The 13,172-nt window shown below is 35.2% G+C and overlaps 1 protein-coding gene across 10 annotated transcripts in view; it reads right to left on the reverse strand.

Moving 5' to 3' along the window:
- Positions 1-13,172, reverse strand: part of IMMP1L (inner mitochondrial membrane peptidase subunit 1) — a 66,996-nt gene that overhangs the window by 47,669 nt on the left and 6,155 nt on the right. The window contains exon 1 of one of the 10 annotated variants that reach the window (XM_045557728.1): positions 3,184-3,206. The exons of 8 other annotated variants lie outside the window; for them this stretch is intronic. The gene's annotated coding sequence lies outside the window, so the exon portion shown is untranslated. Of the gene's footprint in view, positions 1-3,183; positions 3,207-13,172 lie in introns of those variants that run through there. One more of the 10 variants, XM_045557725.1, reaches the window with a different exon arrangement.

Here is a 13,172-nt window from a genome sequence, read left to right on the forward strand (position 1 = left end):
GGTCTTTGAAGATGTAATTAAAATAAGGGTCAAGATGAGATCATATAGGATTAGGTGGGCCCTAAATCTAATGAGAATGTACTTGTAAGACAGAAAAGGACACACAGAGATGAAGGCAATATGAGTATGGAACACCTAGAGACCACAGTCATGCATCTATCACCCAAGGAACACTAAGGATTACCAACAACCACCAGGAGCTAGGGGAGAGGGATGGGACAGTTTCTCCTTCACAGCCTCCAGAAAGAACAAGCTCTGCCAATACCTTGATTTGGGAATTCTGATTTCCACAATTGTGAAATAATATGTCTCTACTGTTTTAAGTCAGCAAGTTTGTAATGATTTATTACAGTAGCCCTAGAAAACTAATAGACCTAATCTTGTTTAGCATTAGAATTAAATGAAACTGCAGCTATAACATATATCATAGAGAAATAACATGCAATTGTTTGCACATACCGTACTGTGTTCATTAAAAAAGAATGAACAGCTCCCAACAAAGTAAACTCCTACACCAGTTGATTTCACTGGTAAATACTACCAAATAGGCAAAAAATAATTAAGAAGAAGCTGTCTCAAATTCTTCCATAAAATTAACGGACAGGGAATATGTCCTCACTCAATCTGTAAGGCCTGCATTACCCTGATACCAAAGCTAAAAAGGACACTGCAAAAAAAGAAAACTACGGGCCAATATTCCTCATGAATATTGATGCAAAAGTCCTCAGAAAAATGTTAGCCAACCAAATTCAGCAGTATATTAAAAGGGTTATATACCATAAAATATAAGAACATTGCAACATAACCAAGTCAACCAATATAATACACCACATTAACAGAATGAAGGAAAAAAAAATACATGACCATCTCAATAGATGCAGACCCTTTCACAATGAAAACACTCAGCAAACTAGGAATAGAATGAAACTTCCTCAACATAATAAGCAATATACAAACTGACATTATACTCAAGGGTAAAAAACTGAAAGCTTTGACCCCCAAATCTGGAAATTTTGCCACTTTTGCCACTTCTATTCAACAAAGTACTGAACATTCTATCCACAGCAATTAGGCAAGAAAAAGAAATAAAGGCATCCAAGTTGGAAAGGACAAAGAAACATTATCTCTGTCTGCAGCTGGCACGATCTTATATGCAGAAAATCCAAAAGATTCCACAAAACTGTTAGAATAAACAAATTCACCAAATTTCCATAATATAACACAGACACACAAAAACCAGTTTTGTTTTTACACACCAATGAAAAATCCCCCAAAAAATTTTTTAAAAAACAATGCCATTTATAATAGCATTGAGAAGTATAAAATATATAGGAATATACTTAACCAAGAAGATGAAAGACTAGTAATACGTTGAAAACTACAAAACATTGCTGAAAGAAATTTTAAAAGAAAAATATGGAAGAACATCCTACACATAAATTAGAAGACAATATTCTCAAAGTAACAATACTATCCAAAGTCATCAACAGATTTAATGCAATTTGTATCAAAATCACAAAGGGTTTTTTTTTTTTTTTTGCAGAAAAACAGGCATACCTCAGAGTTATTGTGGCTTCAGATCTAGACCACTATAAAAAAGAGACAATCTCAATAAAGAGAATAACATGAAGTTTTTGGATTCCCAGTGCCTATAAAAGTTATGTTTATACTACATTGTAGTCTACTAAGTGTGCAATAGCATTATGCCTAAAAAAACAATGTACATATCTAGATTTCAAAATATTTTATTGCTAAAAATATGCTACCTATCACCTGAGCCTTCAGGGGGTCATAACCTCTTTGCTGGTGAAGGGTCTTGCCTCGATGCTGATATTAATAGCTAATGAATGACTGATCAGGGTGGTGGTTGCCAAAGACTGGGGTGGCTGTGGCAATTTTTCAAGAGAAGACAACAGTGAAGTCTGCTGCATCAATTGACTCTTCCTTTCACAAAAGATTTCTCCATAGCATGTGACGCTGTTTAATAGCATTTTACTCACAGAACTTCTTTCAAATTGGAGTCAATCTTTTCAAACTCTGTCTATGCCTCATCAAGTAAGTCTATGAAATATCCTAAATCCTTTGCTGCCATTTCAACAATGTTCATATCATCTTCACCAGGAGTAGGATCCATTTCAAGAAACATTCTTTGCTAACCATAAGAAGCAACTCCTCATCTGTAAAATTGTCATCATGAGATTGCAGCAATTCAATCACATCTTCAGACTCCACTTCTAGTTTTCTTGCTGCTTCTACCACATCTGCAATTACTTCCTCCACTGAAGTCTTGAATCCCTCAAAATCATACATCAGGGTTGAAATCAACTTCTTCCGAACTCCTATTAATGTCGATATTTTGACCTCCTCCTATGAATCATGGATGTTCTTAATGGCATCTAGAATGGTGAATCCTTTCCAGAAGATTTACAATTTACTTTTCCCAGGTCCATCAGAGGAATCACTACATATGGTAGCTACAGTCTTACAAAATGTATTTCTTAAATAAAATGACTTGAAAGTCGAAATTACTCCTTGAGTCACAAACATTGGCATACAAGTATCTGAGTCTCACTGGCATAATAGTATCTGAGTTTTGAAAGCTTTGAAAAAGTTTTTGAAATACTGACACTGATTACACATTCTAAATATACTTAATGCCACTGAACTATACACTTAAAAATGATTAAAATGGTGAATTTTATGTTAACACAAAAACTTTTTTTAAAGGGCTTAGAGCACTGACACAAACACTTTAATTAGAGAATCAAGACTGGACTACTGATAAGCAATAAAGTGAACATATTCCAATGCTCAGTGAGGGAAAATGATGATCATATATGATATTAATAGTAATTCATCAATTTTCATGAGTTGATTTAGGAAATGTTCATAGAAAAAGGAAACATGATTTGATTTTTTTAAAAAAATTCAACCCTAGAATATCAAATGGATCATAAAATTATTCTCAAATCTTTCATTCTGATGAATAGAAACATTATAATATTAAATGGGGCCAGGCGAGGTGGCTCACACCTGGAATCCTAGCATTAGCACTCTAAGAGGCCCAGGTGGGAGGATGGCTTAAGGTCAGAAATTCGAGACCAGCCTGAACAAGAGCAAGACTGTTTCTACAAAAAAAAAAAAAAAAAAATAGAAAAGTTAGCCAGGCGTGGTGGTGCGTACCTGTAGTCCCAGCTACTTGGGATGCTGAGGCAGGAGAATCACTTCAGCCCAGGAGTTTGAGGTCACAGTGAGCTATGATGATGCCACTGCAGTCCACGCAGGGCAACAGGGTGAGACTCTATCTTAAAAAAAAAAAAAAAAAAAACCCCAAATACCAAATGGCCTTTAAAGTTCCTGTTTCAGCACTGGATAACCTTATTATAAAGTTTTTCTTTCCTCTGAGTTGAAATTGAAATTTCTATGCTCTAGAGAAACAAAGAGGTCTAATTGTTTTTTCCCACAAAATTAGGACAGGTCTTAAGAAATTCAGAATCATTCACCTCTGAGTTACATATGTACCATTTACTACCCCACTTGTTTTCACATCACTTTTTCCTCACCATTCTAATCACTCTCAATATAAACCCATTTTAGCAAGGCAAATATACCTCACGTTTTGTACTATTAATAATCGTCATAAACTGGCTACATAAATGGCTATCTTGAGGAGGAAACTAGGACTGAGTTTGGGCTCAAGTGGAAATAGTGGATAAGAGTGCGGATTGTGAAGTCAGACAGGCTAGCTCTGTTGAGAACCCTAGCTCTACTGCTTACAAGTTATGTGACCTAGATAGAGCAAGCTGCTTATCCTTTATGTGACTCAGTTAATTTCTGAATTCAGTCATCTATAAAATGAATGAGGATTAAATAATATATGCAAAGCATTATAAACATTACATGGACCACAGTAAGTATTCAGCAAAAACATTACTTATTATTATAATTAATTACTAACACATCCCATAGATAGAGGAGTAGAGATACTGAAGATACTTTACATTTCAGTTCTAATACTTATTTTTTTACTTTTTTTTTTCAAATATCATGCCTAAAGGGGATTCTGGTTCAAAATGACAGGCAAATTTTATCACTACTCCCTTCAAAAATTTCACTGAAACACTTTATTTAATAAACAATCACAATAAATTTCTGTTTATCATTTAAATATCTTTTAAAATAAATAGAAACACTAAGAAAAGGAGTGAAAGCCATGAACACACTAGAGATTTTGAAGAATTTCTGGAAGATAGGGTATATGAAACCATAGTGATAGGTAGAAAAGAGCAGAGAGAACAATCCACCACATGGGTTGACAAACTATGGTTCACAGGGCACATCTTTTGGCCCACCACCTGCTTTTGTAATGGTCTACATGGTAAGACTGGTTTTTATACTTTTAAATGACTGAAAGGAAAAAAATTCAACTTTCGGTGTCCATAATTAAAAAGTTATTAAGACACAGCCATGCTTATTTATTAACATCATCTATGACTGCTTTCCCATGGCAGAGTTGAGTAATTGCAAAAGAGATTGTATTGCCTGCAAAACCTAAAATATTTACCATCTGGTCCCAGAAAATGTATGACTAGCCCTAGCCAAGTAAAAACACATGAGAATATTTCAGGAAGATAAGATTTTTCTTCCTGTGGCTCCAAAGGGGTTCTGGGCTGGATCAACAGTTACAGAGGTTAACTTCTTTAAAAATAAAAAGAAAGTATAATCTGCCTGAGAGGAATTTGGTCTCCAAAGTATGAAGGTTGGAAAGCTAGGATACAGTCCTCCTTATTTGGCTATTAGAGAAGAAGGTCTGGGCCTGTCTGCTTGCACCTTGCTTATACACTTTGAAGCAAAGTATACCAATAAAGCAGTCCTACCAACCTATAAGAAACTCCATCCAGTCTTCTTTCCATTTAGGGTAAAGATGTGTTGGCGAAACAAAGGAAGAGAAAACCCATTCCCATTACCTATATTATTCAACTGGTCCTTCACTTACCAACATGAATGGACAACCAAGGATCACCAACATTTAAGGAAACGACAAGCATGAAAGAGACAGCCTATGATGAAAACAACCAAGCAGAACAATTAACCCTGGAGAAATCAGAGTTAATTAAGGAAGGAAAAAAAAAAAGGAAAGAGAGTCTATTCCAATATCTTCAGAGATATTGGAAAGATACTATATCTATAAAACAAGAGGCATATGAAAGAGTAGAATTATACTTGTCTACAAGGTTCACAGAAATTATTAAAAAAATGTTAAAAGTAGAATTGAAAGAACAGAGTTTAAAAAAATTTAAACTGTCTGCCACTACCTTCACCCATGCACAAAAAAAAAATAGAAAAGCTGGAAGAAAAGTTGAAGAAATACAAAGAAGCAACCCAAAGGGGTAATAATCTCCCTAAAATGGTAAGAAGAGACTCTTCTGTCCCCTCCAAAAATCTTCCCCCCCAAATACACACACACACACACACACACATCCCCAACCCCCAAAGGGAGGATCCTGAAAAGACCTAGGTAATACAGAGCCAGTGAAATAAAAAAAACAGACTCCTAGGTACATTTTTGATCTGGAGCAGAAGTTATCAAGTTAGGGTCCATGAGCCAAATCCAGCAGATGCTGTGTTAGTAAATAAGGTTTTACTGGTACAAAGTCATATTCATTCATTTACACATTCGTTATCAGTGGTTGTTTCTGTGCTACAACAGCAGAGTTAAGTAGTAGCAACAGAGACCATATGGATCACAAAGCCTAAAATATTTACAATTTCATCTTTTACAGAAAAAGTTCGCAAAACCTTGATCTAGAGCTGTGTGATTTAATATAGTAGCAACTAGCAAAATTTAAACAGCTGTTTAAATTTAAATAGTTAAAATTAAATGAGATTAAAAATTCAGTTCCTCAGTCATATCAGTCACATTTCAAGTGCTCAATAGTCATATGTGTTTAATGGCTATTGTACTGGACAGTGTAGATGCAGAACATTTCCATCAGCACAGGAAGTTCTGCTGGACAGGGCTCATCTGGAAATTACCATAACAGATTACTGGAACCATATTTTAATTACTGCTTTAAAAAGTGCTATAGTAAAAAAGCATACCTAAGTGCTATGATTTCAATGTGTCTCCCAAAATGCATATGTTGGAAACTAACCCCAGTACCAGTGTTGGGAGGTAGGGCCTAATGGAAGGTTTTTAGATCATGAAGGCTCCACCCTCATGAATGTATTAACACCAATTAAAAAAGGGCTTGAGGCTGCCAATTTGCGATACTGCTTTCTCTGGCCTTCTCTTTGCCCTTCTGCCATGGAATGACACAGCAAGGATGTCCTCACCAGACACCAGCCCCTGAATCTTGGGCATCCCAGCCTCCAAACCATGAGGTAGTAAGTTCCTATTCATTATAAATCACCCAGTCTCAGGTATTCTGTTACAGCAGTACAGAACAGACTAAGACACTCAGAGAAGCAGGAAGAAGGAATAAATTCAGAAAAAGACAGAAATTAATTACTTTAGAAATGAAAATAATAAATGCATAAATCTAGGACCTCATTCTGTGAAAATATCACTACAATAGATTTTTTTAAAAAAATCCTTCAATGTTAATCACAGAGAAAACATAAACTGAAAGAAAATTCAAAGATACAGTATTATAAATGAGAAACTAAATATGATCACAGATATGGAAGAGATTATAAAACAAAAGAATTCAAGGAAGAGAATGTAATTAATGCTATCAAATTTGAAAATAATAATAAAGTGTTTCCTAAGAAAACAGAATTCAAAAAGAGGTAGAATAATTATATAGAACAAGAGCTATGAATAAATCTTTTTAAATTGTGTACTAGATGGCTCCAATTTGGTTCTGAATTAATGACAAAAATGTTTGCTAGGATTTCTAACTTTCATCTTATCCTGCAAGAGACTGATCATAAACATACTTCATATCCAGACTCTTAGAAGTCAAAACAATAAATTACTAACACTACCAATTGGTCCTATAATTTCATATTTCTTCAGAGGGAAGCTTCACAAGCCTGTGGGGCCCTTCATGCTCAATCAGTAGTTGTGGTGTAAGAAGCTTCATATGGAATAGTTTAAAATATTTGGCCTATTCCTAGGCTCTCATAATTATTCAAACTGAAGGGAAATTGATCCCATCTCAGCAGAAATGTCCACGATAATTAGAACATCACACGTGCTTAGATTATCACAGTAGCTTTATGCCTATGAGACTCTAGTTGACACGTGAAAGGAGAGCCAGTCAACCGTTATTTAATTCCTCATTTGGGCTACATGCAAATATGAAAACAGTCCCAGCCTGAGATATTCACAAATGCTAGCTCTGGAATTTTTTTTGTTTTACCATTAAAAATCTTTACTGTTTTAGTGTTTACTGATATGTAAATGCCTTTTTTTATAGATATATTTACTGGACAAATCTTCTTGAACCAAAACATGTTTACTGTTTGACACATTTACCCTATTTACACTGGGCATTACAAAATATGAGTATTCAATGATTTTCTGAATTTTAATTTAAACTCCCCAGTTTTCTGTTTATACTTAAAAATCCACTAAAATTAGGATGAATGTAAGTACTCCTTTGCCTTGGGCAATCCCAGCTTACCCTTGCTTTCCCAGCATCCAATATAAGTCAGTATTTCAGCACTCTCAAAAGTGTCCTAAATAATCAATGGACCAAAGAGAAAATCAAAACAAAAAGTAGAAAATATTTTGAAATAAATAATAATGAAAACATAAAATGTCAAGTTGTAGAAAGAAGCTAGAGTAGTGCTTAGAGAAAATTACACCCTTAACTACACACAGTCTATTAGAAAAGAAAGGCAGAAAAATCAATGAATTAAGCTTTTATTACAAGAAGAGAGAAAAATCAAAACCTCAGCAAATCAAAACTGAGGAGTATAGGAGAAATAATACAGATAAGAGCAATAATTGATGAAATACAAAGTAAACATAAAACCAAGAAAAATAAACAAAGCCAAAATTTGGGTATTTTTTTTAAAAAAGACTAATGGAAAACAAAAATCCCTAGCAAAACAATGAAAAAAAGAATCATTCATTATTAATATAAGCAATAAAATAAAAGGAGAAATCACTATAATCACTAAAAAGATAGTAACAGCTGCTTCCAGAATGGCAAAGTTCGTAACAGACTAACCCTACCATAGATAACGACAATCCCTAGACAAAACACAAAAACCAATTATGTAAAGGCTCTACAGATTTATTAGAAACAGAAAGACTTTTGGGGGGAGTCAAACTTGTAAAAAGGGATTGCCACAGGGTGAATTTTCTATTTTTACTGATTTAACTTGAGGACAGCACAGTACAGATGGCTAAAATTCTGGAAAAAGTCATCCCTGTGGAGATCCTGAAGAATCACACACTAACCAATAGAATAGAGGGTCCAGAAAGAAAACTAATTTATGTGTGACTTTTTAAATTGAAAAAGTGTGATGTAATACAGCAGGGAAAGAACTGTCTTTTCAATAAATGGTGCTAGGTGAACAGGATACCTGTATAGGAAAAACCAATGCACCTTACCCTTGCCTCACACTAAACACACAAAAAAACAATTCCAACAGAGTACAGATGCAAATATTTAAAAGTAAACAGCAGGGCTTATAGAAGAAAACATGGAGATCATCTTCAGAATCTTATAGTAGGCAAACACAGCCATAAAGCACTAGCCATAAAGAGAAAATTGATATGTTGGAATATACTTTGACAAAAATAAAAGGCAAGCCACAGACTGATAGAAAAAATTTTCAATGCATTTATTTGAAAATGGACTCTTACCCAAAACATAAAAAGAACTACAAATCCATGGGGGAGAGACAATCCAAATTTTAAACATTAGCAAAGACATGGGTAGATCCTTCACAAAAGAGGTTATCCAAATGGCCGATAAACATATAAACAGGTGGTCAATTTCACCAGTCCAAATTCAAATGACAATGCCATACCACAACCCTCCCAGAATGGCTAAAATGAAAAGCGAAAAAATATTAGGTGTTGATAAGGCTGAGAAGTAACTGAAATTCTCAAACATTCCTGGTAAGAGCATACATTGGTACAATCATGTTGAGAAAATGTTTTGCCACAAATGGGAAACTGTCCAAATCCCTTTCAACAGTAGAATGGATAATGAATTATAATACATTTATATAATACTATACAGCAATAAGAATAGATCATCCACATATATACACATTAAGAAGGACCATTTCACAAACATAATGCTAAGCAAAAGAAGTCAAACACAAGAGTACATACAGTAAGGCTTCATTTATATAAAGGAGAGAAACAAGTGAAACAAATCTGGGATGCTGGAAGTCAGGACAGCAGTTTCCCTTTGTGAGTATAGTGACAGGAAGGAGGCAAAAATGGATCACAGGAGGTCTAGGAATTCTCTCTAAGCAGGCATGACCTTGGCATTTATTTTTCAATCATATTGCCAGAATACCAGCAGGCCCAGTAATAAGCCTTCACAATATCTCTGTTATATACTTTACCTACACATACACAACAGTAACATGGACTCTAAGGTTACAGAAGCCACTGAAAAACCAACTGAAGGGGTGCCTATTTGTGTCATAGGGTGCTTGTTGCTTACCACGTCCATTATATGTTTTCTGGTGTACCTTAAAGTGGTTGCCAGCAGTTGAATTTTAACTTAAGACTTCTAAAAATACTAATTTGTTGGAATCCTTGTGAAAGAGTCCCACTATGTGGCCACAAGTCTGATATACATGTTGCCTGCCTTCAGTTGTAACTGAAGACTTCTAGAAATACAAACTTGTTGGAATCTCTGTGGAAAGGGTCCTACTATGTGGCTGCAAGGGCGATACACATGTTGCTTATGGAGCTCTCAGATTTAAATTACGTAACAGTTGATTTCACTTTGATGGCACGGTGAGATGGCTTTACTGAAGACGTACAGGTTGAAGTGAAATCTAAGGATAAGAGAATTTCACTAGTGTCTTTTGGAGGAAGGGAAAATGTTAAGTACAAGAGACTCAGTAAATGCTATAGTGCTAGAGAAATTTATAGAGTGCTGTGGCTAGAGAGGCAAGTAGAGGAAACTACATGCAGGTCCCTGAAAAGTTTTGGCTTTGGCCAGGTGTGGGGCTAAGTTCTGTAATCCCAGCAGTTCGGGAGGCTGAGGAGGGAGGATTTCTTGAGGCCAAGAGTTTGAAAACTAGCCTGGGAAACATGGCAAGACACCCATTTCTACAAAAAATTTTTTAAAAAGTCTTAGTTTTATATTGTATGATCAGACTTCTATTTTAAAAAGATAAGGACGGCTCTTGAACGTGAAGAATGGACTGCAGGAGAACCAAAGATGAGAGTCAAACAGCCTAGAATGGATTAGAGAGCTATTAAGAAGTAAACTCCATAGGTTTTGCAATGAACTGGATATGAGGGAATAAAGCATGAGAGAGGAACTGAGTGTAGTGAGGTTCCTTGACATAGGCAACTAATTCTACAATTAGGCCTATCATTTCCTGAGACACAAAATATCAAAGGAGGTTCAAGGTGAGGCATTACTTGTTTTCCTTTTTATTTTTTGTTTTTAAATGATTTTGATTTTCTTTTATTTCTTCTTTCTTTTTTTTGTACAGACTCCTTTTTGTTACAGGTAACACTTGTGGTAACTATATAACACACTTTTGGAAACACCATTCTATTTGTAGTATCTAAAAACTTTTAAACTTCTGGTATTTTGATTCCCACAAAACTTTAGGTTATTGGTAGCCATCACAATTTTTCTCCAATTCCTTCAAATTTTGAGGAAATTTAGACTATAAATCCTCAAGAATGATACAGTTTAAAAGAAGTAGTGTAATAAGCTAATAAAAGAAACTCCAGTAGATAATTAGAAATGGAATTAATATAAATTCTATACAAACATTTGTCATGGATTAGCTTGCCTCCTAGTTGTGAATTTTCAATATATTATTTTCCCTTCATACTTTTGAATAATCTCTTAAATATATGACTATATATAAGTGTGTGCACATGCACACTTCACATATATGTGAGCATACATGTACACATAATGGCTACAAAAGAAGCTATCATATATGTTTAAAAGATTGGGGGGCATGACGTGCTGGCTCATATCTATAATCCCAGCATTTTGGGAGGTCCAGGTGGGAAGATGGCTTGAGGCCAGGAGTTCAAGACCAGCCTGGGCAACATAGCTAGACAACTTCTCTACAAAAAAAATAACAATAATAATAAAAATAATGAATTAGCTGAGCATGGTGGCACACACCTGTATTCCTAGCTACCCAGAAGGCTGAGATGAGAGGACTGTTTGAGCCCATGAGTTTGAGGTTACAGTGAGCTATGACTGTACCGCTGTACTCCAGCCTGGGTGACAGAGACTCTGTCTCTAAAAAATAAAAAAATAAAATTTTAAAAAACATTTTGCATAAACCACTTTTATACATTTTATTCTGAATGTTTTGAGGCATATCAAAACTCATAATGTGCTCAGTGCAGAAGAGCTTCCAGAGCAAAGTGTATCAGGATGGGAAAGCCTCCTAAATATATCTTAACAGTATTTTGGCATGTGTCCTAAAAAGCAAAAATCTTTACTGTGTAGACCTATTGCCTTTACTCTAACACTGTCTGTCTCTATGTCATTGCTCTCAAAAGTTTCAAAATTTTCTTACTGATAAGCTACAGGAAAAGGGAAGACGAGTAATTTTTATTTACCAAGATTTTGCAAAACTATTATGAGTTTGAGGCCTCACTAAGACATTCAGGAGACAGGTAAAAGTATGTAAATGTTAATGGAATACTTTCAAGAGACAGGTAATGTATATAAATGTTAATTAAAGTTGTGGGAGGTGAATGAAAATATGGAATGAAAAGAGAAAATGGTCTTAAGAGATTCTAAGATTTAATGGCAGAAAGGAAGAAAAAAACCTTTATTTTCTTCTACACCTTTTAGCCATTGAACTATCCCTCCTTTCAAATACTGATCTCGCTCCTGTGCTCTGGATTTCATTCCTTCCACCCCATTCAAGTCCTTTTCTTTATAAATTATCTAGAATCTCTTTCCAGTACCTTTATATTCTCCTCCAGCCTCCTCTTTCACATACACACAATAACAAAACGCCTCCCTTAAACCTTTGTCATCTCCCTCTGCTCCCCTTCACGACAAAGATTTCTGAACTTGTAAAATGGTCTGCTTTTACGGAATATTAAACTTCAATTGCCATTGACTTCTAAATATAATTATTTGACTTCTAAGTTTACTACTTCAAAAATTTGCCCTTCTGCCTTAGCCTTTTGAGTAGCTAGTACTACAGGCACATGCCACCACACCTGGCTAATTTTTAAAAACTTTTTGTAGAGACAGGGTCTCCTTATGTTGTCCAGGCTGATCTGGAACTCCCAGCCTCAAGTGATCCTCCAGCCCCAGCCTTCCAAAGCGCTGGGATTACAGGCATGAGCAGCCACATCCAGCCTCTGCCCACCTTTTAAATGTTGATGTTCCCCAAACCTTATCTGCAGTTCTTTTTGTTTTCCCCCTCATTTGAAAGTATGTATTTTCTTAGTGAGTTTATCCATTGCCTTGGAATAAACCACCACCATGTGCTTAATAATTTCAAGTCTGTATCTTTTATCTAGAGATCTCTCTCACTCATAGCCTACTATATATATTGGATATCTCCACTTGGATATTCCATGGGTACCTCAAATTAAACACATTCAAAAGAGATAAAAACCTCAAATTATGATCTCCCATCCCACAAAACAACCAATATCACAACTACAATATTATGCTGTTCCTCCTTTATTTTCTATCCTCCATCATCCACAAAGCTGCTCCAGGTAGAAACTTATTAGTCGCCTATGATTCCTCCCCTCAAACTTCCTTGGTCATGCTAATTCTGCTCCTTATAGTAATCTCTTAATTCATCCTATTCTTTTTATACCAATCACATTTGTAGCCAATCCATTTTCTTTTAGCACACTTTTAGCAATTCCATAAAAATCAAATATGATCATCATGTCCTTCTTTTACTCAAAGTTTTTCAATGATTCCCACTTCCCATTATCCTTAAGGAAAAAAAATCCACAACCTTCCAAAAATCAATCAGACCTTTGCTTAACTTCTGTCTCCTCT

Source organism: Lemur catta, chromosome 7 (genome assembly GCF_020740605.2).
Source record: "Lemur catta isolate mLemCat1 chromosome 7, mLemCat1.pri, whole genome shotgun sequence".
NCBI lineage: Eukaryota > Metazoa > Chordata > Mammalia > Primates > Lemuridae > Lemur > Lemur catta.